At 35.5% G+C, this 21825-nt stretch overlaps 1 long non-coding RNA gene across 1 annotated transcript; it reads right to left on the bottom strand.

Moving 5' to 3' along the window:
• Positions 1-9311: 9311 nt before the first annotated feature.
• On the bottom strand, positions 9312-21570 carry LOC123245150. Its single transcript, XR_006506102.1, has 3 exons — positions 21465-21570; positions 17546-17742; positions 9312-9751 (listed from the first exon to the last, which is right to left on the bottom strand). It is a non-coding gene; the product is annotated as an uncharacterized LOC123245150 (long non-coding RNA).
• Positions 21571-21825: the final 255 nt, after the last annotated feature.

The following is a 21825-nucleotide window of genomic DNA, read 5'->3' as shown; positions in this document are numbered from 1 at the left end:
ATTTGTTTTTTAAACCCTTGTACTTCGGTGTATTGTCTCATAGGTGGAAGAGTGGTAAGGGTGGGCAATGGGGGTCAAGTGACTTGCCCAGGGTCACACAGCTGGGAAGTGGCTGAGGCCGGATTTGAACCTAGGACCTCCCGTCTCTAGGCCTGACTCTCACTCCACTGAGCTACCCAGCTGCCCCAGAGACTATATTTTTAAAGGAATAAGAAAGAGAAGAGATACTTTTTTGTGATAGAATCATTAAATCTTAGAGATAGGAAGAGACTTCTAATATCTTCTAATCTATTCCTTTCATTTTACCTATAAATAAACTGGTTCTAAGAGAGTTTAATTGACTTGTCCAAGGTAACTCATAGCAGCAGAGAAATAACTAGAAGCCAGAAGGAAGAGATCTGTAGCATGTGATGATGCCCAGCCCCTCAAGGCCACTTGGGCTATGCACTATGCTCACTGAGTACTATTTTCTCTTCCCTTTGCCTGATTCACTTGGTTTTCTTTGCTAATGATTAAAAAGTATTTAAGTGGGCTGAACAAATTGTGGTATCTGTTGGTGATGGAATACTATTGTGCTCAGAGGAATAAAGAACTGGAGGAATTCCATGTGAATTGGAATGACCTCCAAGAATTGATACAGAGTGAAAGGAGCAGATCCAGGAGAACACTGTACACAGAGACTGATACACTTTGGTTCAATCAAACATAACAGATTTCTCTACTAGCAGCAATGCAAGGATCCAGAGCAAGGCTGAAGGACTTATAAGAAAGAAAACTAGCCACATTCAGAGGAAGAACTATGGGAGGGGAAACACAAAAGAAAAACAACTGCTTGAACACATGGGCTGATGGGGATATTATTGGGGATGTAGACACTAAATGATAACTCTAGTCCAACTATCAATAATATGGAATTAGGTCTTGATCAATGATACATATAAAACCCAGTGGAATTGAGTATTGGCTAAGGGAGGTCAGGGGGGTTGGGGGGAGAGGGAAAGAACATGAAATATGTAACTATGGGAAAGTATTAAAAATAAAAATAAAAGTATTTAAGTGCCTACTCTATGCCAGGTTCTGTGCTAGGTACTGAAGATACAAAGATAAAAATGGGCCAGCCTCTTCTCTTAAGGAGATTACTTTCTACTGGAGAAGACACTATGGACAGATAGGGAATATTCACAAAATACAGGTGCATTTGTGGTAATGAGGAAAGGTTTTAGGTCTAGGAACAGAGGTGAGTTCAACTTTGAAGAAAATTAGGAATTCTTAGGGGGTGAAAGTGGGAGAAAGGACATTTGAGGCACAGTAGGCCTTCAGGTCAAAGTCACAGAATTGGGACATGATCTGTGAGAAACAAGTCAATTTGGCAAGAGCAGAGAAGACATGAATAGGAGCAATGATACCCACTTTTGTGACTGTGAAGTCACAAAAAGAGCCACTGAAGACAAACTTTTCCTATTTTGCAACATTACCTAGGTCTAGCCTTCTGTTCTTTGCAAAATTTCCTTTATTGTAGTTTTGCGCATTGCCTATCTCTGTCTAGAAGGCCTCTAGAGATGGTGGAAGGCAATTTGTAGCTGGCTGGCAATGCTACACAGTTGGTTGGAGTCAGTTCTTCCCAAATAGGTCATATGACTGACTTCAACAACAGTTTATAATGCTCCCTAAAGACACAGAAAAGCCTCAGGCTTTGTAACTTATAGGGAAAATGCAGGAACCAGTCCAGTCTCAGTCACACGATGGGCGATTCACATGGAATATGTTTTCTACCTAACACCTCAATTCTTGGTAATTCCAGAACATCACCAGTTGTAGTTTGGGCCAAGGCAACAAAGGAGCTAATTTTTGCCAAATTGTCCCAAAATGCTCACCCAGGATAATGACAGGTGTTTCTATTTCACATGCAGACTTCTTTGAAAAGCCCTTGGCATGGAGAGATTCTTGGCATGGAGAAATAACCTATGGGGAGTTCCAAGTTGCAGCCATTCCTTTGGCTAATAAAAGTTCCTCCACCTCTGTCATTCCTTCCCTCCACCCTCTGCTTCCAGGAATTTCTTATTTTGAGAGGTCTCATGTTGGCTCATACCAACATTTGCACATTGAAGTCTGACTATAATTTTGAAGATTAAGACTAGCTACTCTGTCTCCTCTTCCTACCTCTCTATTTACTTCGTACATTTGTTTCAGACTCTAGCTCTTTCCCTTGTTATATTGATTCATAGCCATATATAATAACAATAACAATAATAATAATAACAATAAAAACAACAATAATATCTAACATTTATATAGCACATTGAGGCCTGGAAGGCACTTTATGTATATTTGCACATTTGATGCTCACAATAACTCTAGATACAATTATTATTTTTATTTTATAGACAAGGCAACTGAGGTACAGAAAGATTAAGTGACTTACTCAAGGTCATACAGCTATTAAATGTTTAAGGGAAGTATTTGAATTCAGACCTAATTGGCTCCAGATCCTGAGTTCTATCCACCATGCCATTTCTTTGGGATTCAGACATGTGTAAGATTTTGGTGATAGTATCATCTTTTTTTGTTCTTTCATGCTTATTCTCTTTTTTACTAACTTTCTCACCTTCCTTACCTGCCTAAATCTAGAATCTTTGCTTCCTTGTCTGCTTCCTCCATTTCTCATGCCATTTGGTGGAAGATGCTATTTCTTACCCTGCTTAGCTTAGGAGTTATTAACTTGGGGTTCATGAATCTTTGTGATATTTTGATAATCAATTTTAATTTAATAACTTTCTTATTGAATAATTCTAATTGTCTAATCTAATATTTTTCTAATAATATCAGTATTTTCCTTTGTAATTTTTTAAATTTTATTTTATGCACTTAAAATTTTTAATTCTAAGAAAGGGTCTGACACAAAAACTTTTAAATATTAGCCTGGAGCATTTTCCTGCCCCTGTATGTATTTGGTTTTTCTTCCTTTGCATGTTTTCAGGTTCTCATGCTCTCAAACCCAATTCATTAAACTCTAAAATTCTATTCATGTCAGCCTTATAAATTTTTCATGAGAAAATATGGGTTTGATAGGAGTTCTTTGCTAGGTCATCAAGAATTACAGAGCTGGTGGCTATTTCTAGAGGGCTATTTTCTTGCTTTGAAGCATGGCTACACACCCATTTTATTTTATACAGATTCTTCAGGTAAAGGAAATCCAAAATCCCCCTCACGTCTTGTTCTTCTGTCTCAATATGGTTTTTATGGTAATTCTGCCTTCTACTTGAGCTCATATCTAGACATTTCCTCAAATATTACATCTAGATTACATGAACTCCTTTTTGTTCATCAAAAAAGGTAACTCAATTATATAAAAAAATCAAGCCATTCCCCAATTGATAAATGGGCAAGGGACATGAATAGGCAATTTTCACATAAAGAAATCAAAACTATCAATAAGCATATGAGAAAGTGTTCTAAATCTCTAATAATTAGAGAAATGCAAATCAAAACAACTCTGAGGTATCACCTCATACCTAGCAGATTGGCTAAAATGAAGGAAGGGGACACTAATGAATGTTGGAGGGGATGTGGGACATTAATGCATTGCTGGTGGAGTTGTGAACTGATCCAACCATTCTGGCTGGCAATTTGGAACTATGCTCAAAGGGCTATAAAAGAATGCCTGCCCTTTGATCCAGCCATACCATTGTTGGGTTTATGCCCCAAAGAGATCATAGATAAACAGACTTGTATGAAAATATTTATAGCTGTACTTTTTGTGGTGGCAAAAAACTGGAAAAGGAGGGGATGCCCTCCAATTGGGGAATGGCTGAACAAATTGTGGTATATGCTGGTTTATGGAATGCTATTGTGCTCAAAGGAATAATAAACTGGAGGAATTCCATGTGAACTGGAAAGACCTCCAGGAATTGATGCATAGTGAAAGGAGCAGAGGCAGAACATTGTACACAGAGACCAATACACTGTGGTAAAATCGAATGTAATGGACTTCTGTACTAGCAGCAATGCAATGACCCAGGACAATTCTGAGAGATTTATGGAAAAGAACACTGCCCACATTCAGAGGAAGAACTGCAGAAGTGGAAACACAGAAGAAAAGCAACTGTTTGAACACATGGGTTGAGGTGGACATGATTGGGGATATAGACTGGAAACTACCACATCATGCAACTATAAACAATTTGGAAATAGGTCTTGATTGATGACAAATGTTAAAACCAGTGGAAATGTAAATGTGCACTGGCTATGGGGGGAGGGGAGGTCGGGGGGGGGGTGAAGGGGAAAGTAAGAGCATGAAACATGTAACCATGTTAACTTTTCTAAAAAATAAACATAAAAAAAATAAAGTCCTTTAGTCCACATAAAAAGAAAACGTAACTTGACTTTGGATTTAAACTGGGTTCAGCTGTTTCAAGGTAGACTTGAGAGTTTAGTTTGTTGTGATTTCCCCTTTAGTATACTGAATTTACCTAGAAATAGACATGAATCCCAAGACTTCAGATCTGATATTACCTTCCAGAGATCTTTGGTCTAAATTTCCAAGGGCCAGAATTTACTTGAATTTCATCTGGTGCCAGTACTTTCAGGACAATACTAGAAATTGTTTTTTTTTTAGTGGATTTTCCCAGTCTGGCAAATTCCTTGAAGTTTGCTTATCATTTTAACCTACTTAATTCAGAAAAATCCTTAAGAAAGTTTAAGAGTACCTGGTTAACGTGAAAGACTTCAAATTTTTCAAATAGGTATTAGGCTACAGAATTATTAATAATGCATGGTTTTGCAAAAAAACTGCTAGAGTTGATACATTGAAAATTTTCCATCAGCACATAGTTCTAGGAAAAATTCTGAAATAGGTATAACTTATTTCCCAGAGTTATAATTAGGACAAATTACCTGGTGCATTGGTTCAGAGTGTCATATTTAGAGGTCATAAAAGAACTTTTAGGGGCAGCAAGGTGGTAGAATAGATAGAGTGCATGTCTTGGAAGTCAGGAGATCAGAGTTCAAATTTGGCCTCAAACACTTACTAGCTTTGTGACCCTGTGCAAGTCACTTAAAACTATTTGTGTCGGTTCTTATCTGTAAAATGTGGACACAGTGGAGAAGAAAATGACGAATCACACCAGTATCTTTGCCAAGAAAGTTTTATCCAAAGGCTCATGTTGAGTTGGACATGACTGAATTAATGAATAACAACAAAATTACTTGAGTCCTTTAAAAGAAACAACAAGTTTTAACATCTAGTAAGCAAAAAGAGTAAGTAAAATAGAGGACACTACCAGATGTTCTAATTATTTCCTCCTCTTCCTTTTGCTTCCCTTCCCTAGTAGTTCTTATATGACCCACCTTTGATCTCTTTTTACCCCCTATTCTCCTTTACTCCAGATCCTCATAGCCCAGCCTCATCAGAAGTGGTTTCATTTTATTCAGTAGTTTCTGAAAAGAGGCATCAATGTCCCAGTTGCAAGTTGAATTCCATGGCACTTACCCTGGACTGTGGTGCTCCAGACATTAAAATAGATAGTTATGACTCTGCTTTCTCTTTATCCACAATGCTGCTTTGACATTTTCATAATCCTTTACATGCTTACTGCTCTTTCAGCCTCTCTGTTTTCTACTAACACTTCCTACTCCCAAGAAAGATCAGAAATAAATTCTAAAATACATGTGACTCACTATAGGCAGGAGTAAGCAAAAGGAATAAAGTTCTTCAATTCATTTCAGGAATTAATCAGCCTGATAGGGAGGTTTGCTTGCTTATTTAATTTCATTTTTTGCCATGGACCCTTTTCCTTATTGAAATTATAATATTTTGGGGTTTGCGTACTTTTCTGGTTAGATCAATAGTGAATCAATATTTATCTACATGCCAGGTGCCATGTTGAGCATTGGAAAAATGAAAAGAAAGCAATAGTTTCTGCCACCAGGGTGTTTAGGTTCTAATAGAGGAAGACAATACACAAAGTGAAGCTGAAAAGCAGGGGGCAGGGACACCAGGGTATCAGAAGAGGTGCATGATGTTTGTGGAATTGAAACCAAGTGGAGAAGCTGATAAAAAAGAAAATTAGATGGCTAACTCTGAGCCAGCTCTAAAGGCAGGCTTTGGGAAGAGCTTATTTTTCCCCTCTCTAACCCTTCTTTAAGAGTGGAGAGACAACTGAGGGTACTGATAAGGTAATGAGTATTAGAGCTAACATAATCTTCATGAGGATTACACTTTTTTAATTATTAATTTTTTGCCATGGTTACATGATTCATGTTTTCTCCCTCTATTTTTCTCCTCCTTCTGAAGTTGACAAGCAATTCCACTGGGAGATATATATATATATATAATCACTCAAACCCATTTCCATATTATTCATTTTTGTAAAAGAATAATCCTTTAAAACCAAAACCCTAATTCATATATCCATATAAACAAGTGATAAATCACATGTTTCTTCTGGATTTCTACTTCCACAGTTCTTTCTCTAAATGTGGATAGCATTCTTTCTCATAAATCCTTCAGAATTGTCCTGGATCATTGCATTCCTTTTAGTAGCAAAGTTAATCACATTTTATCATCCCACAATATTATAGTCTCTGTGTACAACATACTCCTGGTTCTGCTTATTTTACTGCACATCAGTTCATGTAGGTCTTTTCGGTTCTCATAGAACTCCATCAATTCATCGTTCCTTATAGCACAATAGTATTCCATCACCATCATGTATGACAATTTGTTCAGTCATTCCCCAATCAAAGAATATCCTCTCATTTTCCAAATTTTTACTACTACAAAAAGTGCAGCTATAAATATTTTTGTATAAACAGGTCCTTGCCTAGTTTTTTTTTTTTTAATCTCTTTGGGATATAAACTTAGTAGTGGTATTGCTGGAACAAAGGGCAGGCATTCTTTTAAAACCCTTTGGGCATGATTTCAAATTAACCTCCAGAATGGTCAGATCAATTCACAACTCCACCAGCAAATGAGGATTTCTCTCTGTGATGAGTTGATCCAAATGGAGGCATGGAAACCAAGTAGCACAGCTGAAGAAAAACATTATCTTGTTTGTGTTTGCCACAAAACTAAACTCAAGCTGCCTCCTATTATAATATGTTACTGGGTTAGCTATTGGGTGATAGGATGTGTGGGTGTAGAGTCCTTGCAACATTGTACATTGGTCAAATGTTAGAAATAGAAAAAAGCTTTTTGCTTTCTTTAGGTAAATAGATGACTAAATCAGCTAAATGAGCAGGAAATTTTGGGAAATCTAGAATGTGAGAATTTTTCAATTAATCATTAAATATACATATATTAAGTACCTACTATGTGTTAGGTACTGAAGGTGCAAACACAAAACTGAGATAGATTATACTTTTGAGGAAGTTCCATTTGATAGGAATGGGGTGGGTGACAGATATTGACAGATATTGACAGATAACTAAATACAGGATACATTCCAAATAAATGCAAAATGATTGTTGTTGGAGGCGGGAGAAGTGTTAATAGAGAATCAGGAAATGTCTGTTGTAGAAGGTGTCAGTTAAACTTTGAAAGAAACTAGAAGTTTGAAGAGGCTGAGGTGAGAAAGGAAAGTATTCTGGGTATATGTAAGGCTTATGGACTTAAGCCATCAAATTTGAAGTATAAAGAACAAAACCAAACCAGAAATAGCCAGATAGTCCTAGCTCCTGCTGTAGTACTATTGGTAATAGGAGTTTCATAACTTTAATACTTTCTTTTAAAATTTTATATATTTTTTCAAAATTGCCACTATTCACTGAATGGATAAAGTGAAATATAGTATCTTATAAAAGAAGTACTGAGATCTGTGGCCATGTAGAATACACAATAAAGTCTTAATTTGTTTTTTTGAGAAAGAGCATGATGATCCTATATTTTTGTTTTCCTTTGTTTTCCTTTGTTTTCCTTTCCTTCCTTCCTTCCCTTCTTTTGACACAATCTAATTGATAAATATTTAGCAAGTTCATACAAATTACCATTTATATTCTCTTCTGCAGTTCCAAAATATTTCACGAGTTTTTCACTTCATAATTCTTATTTATTAAATTGGCTTTCAAGGTGTCATGATAGCTACTTCAATTTTACTTCCTGTGCCTTACCAATATGCACCCTCTGCTCTAGGTAGGCTGGTTCCCTAATAGTCCAATGAACACATCAGGTTCTTTCTAAACTTTGGGCTTTGTCTCATATTATAACCTTCCCCTTTGAAGATCTTTTATTTTTTCTTGTCCCCAACTACATTTTTCTCATCAATCTTAGAATTCTCCCATATGACCCAATTTCAAAAACATTTCTGTAGAGGTATCTCTCTTTGTCTCTCTCTTATATGACTGCATAAAATACATATATAGAATTTATTAAAAATTTTAAATTCTGAACTTGACATGTCAAATAAGATGAACATTTTCATAAACAAAAATAATTCATGAGGATTGTTTATGAAAATGTTCATCTTATATACAGCTTGTTTTTCTTTTAAAGTATAAAGTAAATTAAATGTTATTTTCATAGGTAACCTGCTTGTTTGCATATATTTCCTGTATATTTCTTTTTCTAACCTGTGCATTAAAAATTCTTTAAAGATCCCTCTTTCCTTTTCTTTTTTCATAATTTTTCTTAGCCTTTTCTTCCTAAGTCTCTCAACATTTTTTTTAAAGGACAAATGAAACAACAAAGTGTCCATTGTTAAGCAAAAACATTTTCATATATCAGTCCAAAAATATCTGTACCTTGAGACTATTATTGTGAGGTAGCGGATAGCATGTTCCAACTTTTTTTTTTACAATGTTGTTATTCTATAAATAGCTCTCTTAGTTTTTGCTCACTCATTCTATATTAGTTCTTATAAGTCTTCTCAGATTCCCTGAAATGATTACTTTATAAATTTCTTACAGTACAATAATATGCTATTACATCCATATTACATAATTTGTGCAGTCATTCTCTAATTGATGGACACCTCTTTAGTTTACATTTCTTTCTACAACAAATAGAACTTCTATAAATAAATTTTCATATATGGGCATTTCCCTTCTTCTTTTGATCTCTTTGGGGGTATAAGTCTAATTTTATTTCTATATCAAAAATATGTTCAGATTTGGGGCACTGGTTCAAATTGCTTTCCAGGACTGGATAAATCCATAGCAGTGTTCCTGTCTTGTCTTCTCACACATCTTCCAATAATTTACATTTTCTTTGTTTTTTTTTTTTTTTTTGTTAAATTTGCTGATTTGGTGAGCATAACATGGAACCTCAGAAGTTCTTAATTTGCATGTCTTAAATTATTAATTAAATTAGTAGTATTATTATTAAAATAAAATAAAAATGCATCCATTCATATACTATATGTCAAATTGCCCTTTTAATGGAAAAAAGTTATCCAGCATTTATTAAGGATCTGCTATGTGACAGGTACTAATGTGTGATAAAAATTTTACATTTTGTGTGTGTTTTTGAAGTATAGATTTGGGGGAAGGATGAACTGGACCTGTGGTTTCTTCAGTTTAGGGATCTCTCAGTGAGAAAATCCTTCCAATGAGAACAGGGCCTAGCTTACAGTCTTAGAGAGTTGCCTCAGGTACTGATAGTTTAAAATAATATATTTTCCTTGGATCATGCAGCCAGTATGCATTAGAGGTTGGACTTGAACCCATGTCTTACCTGACTCCAAGGCCAGCTTTTTACCCATTATATCATTCAGCCAGTCTTGAAGAGAGCACCTCTTGAAGCAATAAATACACACTTCTGGAAAACAGAGAAAAAATAACACAAAAAGTAAATGGTAACATTTGCGGAGCTGGGTTGACAGGTTCTCCAGTTTAAACTTGAATCTCTGAAGCCTTACAGAGGACAATTAATAGTTTAACTAAGCTTGGTACTCCTTTGATTAGATCAAGCCATGTGAAATGAGATTTGATGCTGATTGCTGTAGGCAGTCTCCTTGAGGTTACAGGCCCTTAGTCAATTAGGCTTTGCTTCAGGTGAAGCTTATTTTTGCTTTTCATTTTAACTCCTATCATTCTTGCGCTGAGACCTTTATTTTCCCTGGCTGTCTAGATTTTTCCCCTAGCAGTAACCTTGAAAGGTTCTTCCAGAACATTTTGACTAAGTCTGAGTCATGTGGCTGCTGGCGCCACCCTGTGCTAACTTTTACTGGGCCAGGAAGCCCGTGGCTGGATCCCATACTGATATGAGTGCCATTAGCTTTCCTAATTTATTTTTTCATGAAACCTTTTTGCTGGAAGAGACTTCCCTCTTATCAAGTAGCTGCTTGTCCACGAAGGCAATACCTGTAAGTATCATCATGTGAGAAAACAAAACAAAAGAAAACAAAACAACTCTTTCAATGCTCATACCTTCTGTCTCATCATTAGTTTTTGATGGATCATTTTTATTTCTACCTTAACTCCTCTCTCATATTATCCTTCTGGACAAGTTCTGAGTTGATGTTTGTTCAGAAATGCATTTTTTTTTAAAGTTTACAGTGACTTAATTGCCACCCATAATCTTACTGAATATACTATCTCTTCTGTCCATGTCTGGGTAAAAAGAATATCTAAACAAAGCAGTGAAATTGATGAGTTTAGTAGAAAAATAATAATAGTTCATATTTCTAAAATCACTTGAGGGTTTACAGAAAATTTTCTTTCCAACAGCTCCATGGGATACATTCATATCAATTTCACATATATAGAAACTCAGGTTTGTTCATGGTTACACAAAGCTAGTAGGTACTGAATCAATATTTTTCTTGCTGCTACAACACTCTTTTGACTAGTTGTCGTTTTATGAAGAAATTAATTGAAAGCTAGTCATGCATAAATTTTGTGTACATTAAGTTAGTACGGAAACTATTGGTCTTTAACTGAGATCTCATGCTTTTCCAGGAGTGATAGTAATAATACATTTGACTAAAGGTTGTGACTAGAACCCTGGAATTAGTTATGCTTTTTTCCAAGATGAAATTTTCAGCTTTTACTAGAGAATAGATGAACATTTCATCAAGTAATGAATGACTCCTCTCAGATTCTGAATGTTCTTGGCAGGATTAGCATTGGTGGAACAGTAAATTTATTCAGATGAACATGACTTAATGAATGACAGGTCCCGAAAGTCAAGGTTTTTCTAGATTATGTCATATTAACTTGATTTTCTTTTTCATAGGCAAGAAGGTTCAAAAGAGAGGGGATTACTTCCCCAAACATTATCTGTTTCAGTCAGTACACAAATATTTCAGAAGATTTATCTATTGTGAAATGGAAGTGTACATGAGACAAAAACTAAAACATGTATCTTTGGAAAACTGACTTCCACAAGAGGTCATATCTAGTTGGAAGGATTACATGAGAAGTCTAATAATGAAATTCAAGAGAGAATGTGACATTCTTTAAGAATAATGTGATCATTAATTTGTGTAGTATGATCAGTTAGAAACCAAGAAGAAAGGTAAAGGAAGCAAATAGATTCAAGATACACAAAAACTCATCAAAAACATCCTTCAAAAAGGAATATGAATTTAATTACTGAAAAAGTTGATCAAGAAAATGCCACATTACACATTTAATTAATCAAGTACAATTAAAATATATTTAATTAAAGCACTTTAATTTAATTAAAACACATCTTGACTTTGTCAAAATATACCTTCATATAAAAGAAACTTAATAAACATCAGTTCTTCCATTCATTCAGTTGAATTGAATTGGAAATAACCCATTATATCCTTGTGAAATGTGTCTAGATAATAACATAGTAAAAATTATTATGTATTCATAATTCATTGTTAAACCTTAGTCAAAAGAGCTACTACTAGGTCTATATTAAAAAAAAAAAGGTCAGATAAAGAGAAAACTGATCTATCTATCTATCTACCTATCTATCTATATATATATCAAATCACTTATAGAAATTCTTTTAATTAGAAACTAAGGGATAACCTATTGAGAATTAATTAAATAAATTGTTATGTGTGAATGTAATGGGATATTATTGTTCCATAAGAAATGGTGAAACAGACATTTCTGAATAAACTGGGAAGATCTCTATGATCTAATGCAAAGTGAAATGAGTAGAACTAAAAGAAGAATTTATATAATGATAGCATTATAATGAAAAACAACTTTTAAAGACTTTAGAATTCTTATAAACATAATGTCAAATTATGAATCCAAAAGCATAAAGAAGAATTGTACCTCTCACATCCTCTTCAACTTCCTAACTCTTCATTTCCTAACTTTATAATGAAAAAGATATATTTTTGGACACAGCCAATGTGAATAACTTTTTTTATTGGATTATGTACCTATATATTGAGGGCTTTATTTTTTAAGTTTTTTTTTTTTAAGTATTCAGTATGAGGTAGTGGGAGGGATAGATTAATTAAAATAATAAAAAACAAGTTGGAAAAAATGAAAAAACAAAAAAACCTTACCTAAAAATTTTTGATTAAAGTCTTCTCTTTATTCCGTCCTAGTCTTGGCATACTTCCCTCCCCACACATATGCATATATATGTATATGTGTGTGTATATTTATACATATATGTGTACATAGCTACATATATGTGCACACACATATTTGGCAACTATACATGTATGCTATTTATTTAATTATTTGAATAAAGACTACCTATACAAATATATACTCATATATCTTTAAAAAACAAGTAGGAAAATAATTTTAAAATTTTTACCTAAAATGTCAATTAATATTATATATTATTATGTACATATTGCCACATGTACATATATTATATGTACACAGAAGAGAGTTTGTTTCCTTTGGTCTTTCTGTCCTCATGGGGTATTGGGGGGACTAGAACCTTTGGTGTGAAGGCTTACTGACCTCTTTTCAGGGTGTCCACATTTCACCCAACTCTCACCTGTGATTCAAGGAAGCTATAGCATGGGCAGGGGACACACTCCATTTAAAATCATTCTAGTATATAGGGTAAACCAGGTTGAAGATATGTGATGTGCTTCAAACTTATTAGTAAATTGGGGCATTTCTATCTCAAGTATATCAATGGCAGAATGGACATATGAGAGCAATTTGTTCTATGATAATTTATTTTTCTATATACCATATTAGAGTCTTGCATTAGAGAGAATTCTTGCATATTAGAGAGAATTCCTGTGTCAGGGTCTTGGATCACAGGCTCCCACTAGTCTGTGGAATTTTATATTTTTTTTTTATTAAGGAATTCCAAGGGATGATTTTCTTCAAATACCGGGTTAATTGTTAAAGGAGACAATGATTCTCTTCCAACCTATGTGACCCTAATCACCTATGTGGTGGGGAGGAGTTGATAGTTTAATGGACCATCTCCTAATTAGCTACTTATCAATTAGAGATGTCTTCAGATATTCAAGGGAGGGCAGTATTTATAGACCTGCTTAGGTTTTTTTAGCTATTGAGGGGACCAATGACCTATTAATCTATTGGCTATATGTTAGCCTAATCAATAAATTGATCATCTTACCTAAAACCCAGTCTCTTGTTTATTATTATTATTATATTAACAATTTAATCTTATAAGTTTCAATGGCCATGAAGGCAACTGAAGCACATATTGTTGGGTGCTTAGGTCTTGGTCATTGAAGATGCCAAGGTTATTCATTGCATCCCAGGCCATTGCCTTTCATTTTGACTGTGATTAGGATGAACCACAACATCTCTCTACATAAATATGGAAGATATTAATCAACACTTTAGGTAAGGTTCTTTTTTCATTTTTTCCCAACTTATTTTATTTTATTTTTATTATGTCCTTGCCACTACCTCTGCCCATACTGAACACTTTAAAAAAAGCTAAAAAATTAATCCCTCAATACCTAGCTGCATAGACAGTAAATATATGTTATGTATTTTATGTATTTTCCTCAATTAGTTGAATGAAGACTGCTGTTCAGTCATTTTGTAGTTGTGATCAACTCTTGTTGTATTAGGGAAGCTTTAAGATGACCGAGGTCTGTAGGATCAAATCTCTTAGATCTTTTGGTCTATGGAGAGGACACACCCACCCACACACAAACAGGCTTAACTGAAGGGAGGGGCAAGATCTTGCTGATAGCTCCTTCACTTCCCCCCCTCCCAACAGGCAGTTAGAAAGTCAGTTACAATTGGAGGTTGATCTGTTATGTTCTGGGCTCAATCAGTAGACTAGGAAAGACTAAACTCCTAAAGATGATAACTTTCTCTAAACTATTTCCCCACAGGATTGAATAGGAGAGAATAGGAGAAGCTTGATGTCTTTGAAGCTCACAGGCACTGAGGATAGGATATAAACCAGGGCTACCAAGTAAGAGGAACTCAGCTTGAGGAAGTTGTGAGTATTTCCCTAAATATAACCAGGCACTGCTCCCAATTGATTAAAGGTTTAATGATACATGGGGATGGGAAGGAAGGCAGATCAAATAAAGATTGACAAGGTCTGGGAAGCCCTCAAACTGTTATCTCTAAGCAGCCCCTCCCCCCCAAAGGGGAAAGGTAACTTGGATAGTTAATCTGCTCTCTATCCCTATAAATATTCTTCCTCTATATCTAAATAACTAAACAGAGGTAAACTGTGCTGTAGATTGAATGTCAAATCAAGGTAAAACATGTTGGCAACTAGGAACTAAAATGGCTTTGCTCAGATTCAAGCCTCAAGCCCCAAGAGCAACCCAGGACCCAAGACCCAGCAAGCAGAGTGTCCTGCCTTCTCTAATCTCAGGGCACCAACTGCCTTTAACTGACCCCTCTCTCAGAGTTCTCGGTGAGGGGGGCCCTATGGAATTCTGAGCTGAAACCTGAACCCCTCTCTGCAATATGAATCTCACACTCTTTTGACCTCATTTAGAGTTTTCTTGGCAAAGATATTGGAGTGTTTTGTCATTTACTTCTCCAGCTAATTTTACAGATGAGGAAACTAAGGTAAACAGGGTTAAGTAACTTGCCCAGGATAACACAATTAGTAGGTGTCTGAGCCTTGATTTAAACTCAGGAAGATTAGTCTTCCTGACTCCTGGTCTTCGTACTCTATGCAGTGAGCCACCTAGCTCCATACTTATAATACTCCTTATAATACTCCTGGATTAGGAAATCTGACAGATTGTAAAATTTTCTATATGTGTATCTAGTTTTCAAAGCAGTTTTACTTTATTAAATTTGAATTTTGCTACTACCCAATGAGATAGATGTGATATATAGATCTTTGAAGCAAATAACTCCACATCACAGGTTCTTAATGATTTTTGTTTCATATGCCCCTTTGACAGTTGGATAAAGTTTATGGATCACTTCTTAGGATATTTATAAATGAATAAATTAAATGCATATAATTATAAAGGGAACCTATTATATTGAAATATAATTTTATATATGTACAAATATATAAAAATATGCATACACAAACACAATGTTAAGAGACCTCATGCTCTAGAGCAGTGTCTCAGATCATTTTTATTTTTTTATTTTTTCTCTTTCTCCATTGCCCTTTTTTTATTTAATAATTTTTATTTTTTAGAAAAGTTAACATGGTTACATGATTAATGCTCTTACTTTCCCCTTTACGCCCCCCCCCCCCCCCCGACTCCCCCCACCCATAGCCGATGCACATTTCCACTGGTTTTAACATGTGTCATTGATCAAGACCTATTTCCAAATTGTTGATAGTTGCATTGGTGTGGTAGTTCCCGAGTCTCTATATCCCCAATCATGTCCGCCTCAACCCATGTGTTCAAGCAGTTGCTTTTCTTCTGTGTTTCCACTCCTGCAGTTCTTCCTCTGAATGTGGGTAGTGTTCTGTGTTAGTTAAAATCACCTGGGGTTCTATTTGGAAGGATTGAACCTCAATATAGTGTTTGACAAACTTCTGTGGACCTGTGGGGGTCCTTAAAACTACATTTCCTGTGGTCCAACGGGTTTCATGGGTTTCCTGTTTTGGATTACGTATTCAAGGTGAGAGGGACTGTTTTAAGTAGGGGGGAGTGACTTGGAACTTGCTCTTGAGCTACCTGAGCACACGGAGAGAGGAAAGGTAAACGGCTGAGGGTGAGGTTGGAATAGGTTTCTTACAGGCGCGTGGTCAGTTTATCTCTATCAGCATGGCTTTTATTAAAATACTATTCTTCCTTTTGATATCGGCCCTCATCATTTTTAATCATAACAGTTCTTTACCATAAGTCCCTCAGAATTGTCCTGGATCATTGCATTGCTGCTAGTACAGAAGTCCATTACATTCTATTTTACCACAGTGTATTGGTCAGATCATTTTTATAATATGAAGTCTAGGACATATGTGATTTACTAAGACGAAGGCTCACTCTTCTGGTGATTTCACTTATTTTGATGGGAATCCAACAGAGCCATATTATGTTCAATGTTTGAAGCATAGGGAGGAATAGGGAAAGGAAACACAGATACATTACATACTAAAATGAGATATTTGTAAAATGCTTTGAAAACTTGAAAGTATGATATAAATTCTCTGTATTATGACGAGATAGCTAGATTGTAAAGTAAAAAGAGTACTGCATCTGGCATCAGGAAAACTTGAATTCAAATTCAGCTTCAGATATTTTTTATCTATGTTTCCCTGGGCAAGTCACTTAACCTCCATTTGCCTTAGTTTCCTCATTTTTAAAATGGAAGTAATAATAGTACCTATCGTGAGGATAAAATAAAGATATTTTGTAAAGTGATATGTGAATGCTATTGTAATTAACATCACTATTCACTTTGATCTTCCTGACTGCTTTCCTAGGGTATAGAAAACAGTCAGAATATATAGAACACATTTAGCAGTATGGTGGTAAATGCTTAATCACTGCCCCCCAAAAAATAAGGTACAGATGATAAGCTTAAAAGTTGAATCTGAATGATTACATTTCTATTATTTTCTTAAGTTTAGACCAACCAAATCATATGCTAGCTCTGCTTTATAACTTTGTTGATTTCCAAGGAGTAAGTGCTTACACAGAAAATTTAATAATTGACTCTCAAGTTTTGGTGGAAGCTGGTTTCTTAGAAGACTTTGTGTCACTCCCTCAGCTTCACCCTCCCCATGCCTATTTCAGATATTTTGTCTATACTCTAAACTAAATACTAATTACCCTCTCTTTGGGATAGCTAGGTGGCACAGTGTGTAGAGTCCCAAGCTTGGAATTAGGAAAACTCATCTTCATAAGTTCGAATCCAATTAAAGGAGAGCAACTGAGGTGTAGTGGAAGGAGTTCAAGATAGCTAAATGGCACAGTGGATAGAGCATCAGGCTTGGCTTCATGAGTTCAAACCCAGCCTCAAACACTACACATGTGATTCTAGGCAAGTCACTTTAACCCTGTTTGCCTCAGCTCCCTCCTCTTTAAATAACTTGTAGAAGGAAATGGCAAACCATTATCTCTGCCAGGAAAATCCCTAATGGGATCATAAAACAACTGAACAACTTTCTTTTCTTCTTAAATACTCTGGGTAAATGTGATGGCACAATTGGTTGTGAGATACTTTAGTTGTTTCCCTCAGTTCCACTGGATTAACCTGGTTACAAATAGTTACCTACCTTCATAAGGTTCTCCTCCAGTGCAAAGCCCTATGACAAAACTTTAATTAGACAGAGAACGTGGCCTCTTCTTCTGATTTCCATATGTGGTTTTCTGGGACATATTCCTTCCAATAAATCAAATAGTACTGTTCTTGCTTCTATCTTCAAACCATAGTTGGATGTCCTGCATACTTTTCTTTTGATTCTAACTGTTCCTGTGAAAATTTAGAGGAATATAATTAATTTATGGTATAAGGCATGGAAGACTGGGTGATTTTTTTCTAGATTCAAAGTAATATTAACTTGTAAATCATAAGGTTCAGTCACTGGGACTTTGTTAATGTGGACAGAAATCTATCATTTAGAATGTCAGAAGACTTATGTATAGGTAGGTATATATGAAATAACCTCAGTTCTTGGTTCTAAAGATGGAGATTGTTCTCAGTTGCTCACCCTGATTCTTTTCCTATTCCCGTGTTGACCTCAATGCTTGATGAATGGCTCAGATTTATTTCTTTATCAACACTAACATTTGTTGACTCTCTGATAGGTCTACCAGGAACATACTTAGTGAAAACCTTTAGGCTACTGGAAAATATGAATTCAGTTGAATTTCCAAGGTTCCATCACTCCTCTCTTTCCCAGACCTACCAATATTATTGACGTTTTTTGACAATTTCTTTGCTCCTAGAATTAAGCACTAAATAAGAACTGGAAGAAATTTCCCCCCCTAATTTTATCTTTATATTCATCTTCATACAATTAATCAGTCCTTTAACAAAAATTTATTGATTATCTACAGAGTGCCAGATAGCATATTAAGTTTTGGTGGGGTATGAAGATAAAGATATAACAATGCCTGCCCTCAAGGAATTTGTGTTCTATAAGAGGAAACATATTTGTTTGTGGATAGAGAATAAATGCAAAATAAATACAAGATATAGTAAATTGAGGTATGTATGTCTCTATATATAGTAGATTAAAGAGAGAGAGAACTGGTACCTTGGGAGAGAAAAGTCATGGAGAAGCTAATACTTGTGCTCAGTTTTGTAGGAAAGGAGATATTCTGTCAGGCAGAGAGGAGGAGGAGGGAGAGCTTTCTAGGAATGGAGGATGGCCATTGTAAATGCACAGAGACAAGTCATAGAATAGGAAATGTTTTATGTTCTTGCTTTTACTTCTAATTGAAATATAACAGTTAAAAAATGACTAATTTGGGTAACAAAATTGATGATTTTCCAATAAAAGGAACTATAATTACTTGTAACTATATCTTAAAAAAATCAACCCAACAACCTATGTCATCTTGGGTAAGTAATTTAACATCTCTTGATCTGAGTTTCCTCATCTGTAAAATAGGAGGATTGAATTAGATGGTCCTCCTGGTTCCTTTCTAAATCTACCATCTGATTAGCCTTTTGTTGTGACTGGGGCTAGATATGTAATTTTATAGTCATATAGAATTAATCCCAGTCCCTTTGGTTAACATAAAAGCATGAATAGGATGTCCAGAAGATTCACCTCAGATAAATTGGGGTCATTAACAACAGGGATGTCAAGGATATCCCAAGGTAGCAAATCTGTAAATATAGTCTGGTAAATATTACCTTCAAGAGGCAAATTTATAATTTATAATTATAATAAATTAAAATTTTATATGATAAATTATAAATTATAATTATATATAATTATGATATATAATATAAATTATAATAAATTAAACTTTTATAATAGAGGAGGCAAAAGCTGGCAATATTTATGCCACTGTAGCTAGAATTGTGTGCTTGAGATTCTATTGTCCAACTCAGGCTTTTAACCACACTGATTACACCAATTCTAGTACAATGGACCTTTAGTCTAGTTCCTTCTGGGCAGCAGAACTCTGTATGCCAAACTATTTTAGGTTCTATTCAGGAAGGGGATTGGTATGTAAAGAGAGGTTAAAAGAAAAAGAAATAAAAGAGTCTCTATTAATTATTTAATTTCTAATGGGAAATGTTATGTGGAAATTTTGAGGAAAGGTGTGGTATAAGGGAAATTTGAAAGGAGGATGTTGGAGACTTGCTAAATTGGTAATTTCGGTTACAGGTAGGCTGGGATTAAAGGAGATTCAGGGTATAATAGGACTGAAGTCAGGAGTATAACACAGAAGGGAAACAGATATCTTCAGGAAGAAGAGAAATTAAACTAAACAGACAAACACAGTAGGCTTACAGACTGGGACTTAGACTCAAACACAAGCTGAGGGAAATAGACTAGACTGAAATTAACAAACAGGCTTTAGTTAATTTCACAGGAAGGGACTTGTTTTGAAGTAACACCCTCCTTCAAGATGGATGCCCCAGCTTCCCTCTAAGCCCAGAGTATGTTGTTTTTTTCCCTCTTCTTCCTTCTTGATAACTAACAGACAAATTATACTAATAGGGCTGTTGAAATACAAAAAGGTTTATTTTCTTTGAAGGATATTTGTTAGGAAGGTGGATCAAAGGAAAGCCCTATCAGTTGTCTCAGGAACCTCAAGTGGGGGAAGGGAAGCAAAGATGGAGTCTGAGTAAGGACCTGCCTTTAAACCCGGCTTTACAAAGTGCTATTGCTATCTAAAGGGAATAAATGATGACTGACTAACTATAACTAATGCTGTCAATTAGGTAACTCTTCATAGATTTAACTTCTCTATAATTACTCTCCTTATTAACTCCACAGACATATAAGGTAAGGGAGGGAAGGCAGGGATGGTATTAGGAAAGGAAGATATAAAGGGTTTATCTAAAATAATAATTTCTTAAGTAAATATGTCAAAGCTAGGCTAAATTTCAATATTAAAGCTAGGTAATCAAGGCAGCTCGGCTGACTGACAACCTCCCTCCACGGAAGATCCAGCCAACTGCTCTTTCTCAAGATTCCAAACCCCTAACAGCTTTTGGAACTCAGCCAAAGCTAGAAAAAACTAAATCACCCCAATTCTGTATACTACAGAAGATAGGACTTATACACACAATAATCAATAGCCCACAGAGCAGTCTTATCAAGAGGTTAATAATGATAGGAAGGGCAGGCCCTCATAGCATAGGGACTGAGAGAGGAGTTGTTTCCTGGGAAAGAGTTGACATTATTAGGGGAACTGTGGGAGTAGTAGCTGGGGACATTTTCACTGATATATTAATGTTAATAATTTATATATTGTTTCAAGGTTTACAGGGTGCTTTATAAACTTTATCTCATTTTATCTTCCCAATAAATTAGGAGGTAGGTGTTACTATATCCTCTATTTTAGAGCAGAGGAAACTGAGGCAGGCAGTGGTAAAGTCATTTGCCCAAGATCACATACTGAATCCAGATTTAAAGTTAAATCTTCCAGACTTCTCATCATATTCTATTCCGTGTATTACCTAGTTGTTTCTGAGTAATAATTGTAGAAGGTCTGAGATATTCCATTTTAGGTAGCAAAGTGGCATAGTGAATCAATCACTAGGTTTGGAGTTAAAAGACTTGAGTTCAAATTCAGCCTCAGACACAAATAGCTACATGACACAGGGAATATTTTTTAATCTTTGTTTGCATTAGTTTCTCAAACTATAAAATGGAGATAAGAACAGCACCTATTTTACCAGGTTATGATGATGATCAAATGAAGTAGTATTTGTAAAGTTCTTAGCACAGTGCCTGGTACAGAGTGGGTGCTGTATAAATGCTTATTCCTTTCTCTTCTTCCTGGCTCTCCCCCGAACCCCCTGCCCTGTCCCTTCCCACATATCATGGACTCTAGGGCAAAGCACCATTCACTCTGTACTAGTTATGAGGCACACATGAGAGATTTGGAAGAACAGATAGCTCTCTACAACACACTGTATAATGGAGGTAATTGGAAACCCCCTGAGCTGAACTCTGAGCTGGGCACATGCTTTCTAACTCCATGGGGTTGTAAATATACACTAACCTTTTACTGGAAGTTCAAGCAAAAGCTGTATTCCAAAGAGCAAGATGTCCTCACGCATGTCCTTTAGCAAGGGGTGAAAGTATATAGCCATCCCCATAGAGCCTGAGTTTGTCTTTCCAGCTCAGAGAGATATTCCTCAGTCCAATGGTCAGGATTTTCCTGATTATTTCCTTCTAAGTGCAAATGAATTCTCTTTTCCCCAGAGATTTTTTAAAAGGCAATTCCATTGCTAAACTTAGTTCTTGGGCAAAAATAACATTAGTTTATCTCTTACTGTATATGCTGCCTCTTGAGAGTTTATTTATGATGTTTGGTGAGTCATTATATTCAAATGTGATTCAATACATTTTTTGCCTTCCTA

The sequence above is a fragment of the Gracilinanus agilis genome, chromosome 4 (genome assembly GCF_016433145.1).
Source record: "Gracilinanus agilis isolate LMUSP501 chromosome 4, AgileGrace, whole genome shotgun sequence".
NCBI lineage: Eukaryota > Metazoa > Chordata > Mammalia > Didelphimorphia > Didelphidae > Gracilinanus > Gracilinanus agilis.
The sequence above is the reverse complement of the archived record's forward strand: the minus strand, read 5'-3'. Positions and strand labels throughout refer to the sequence as shown.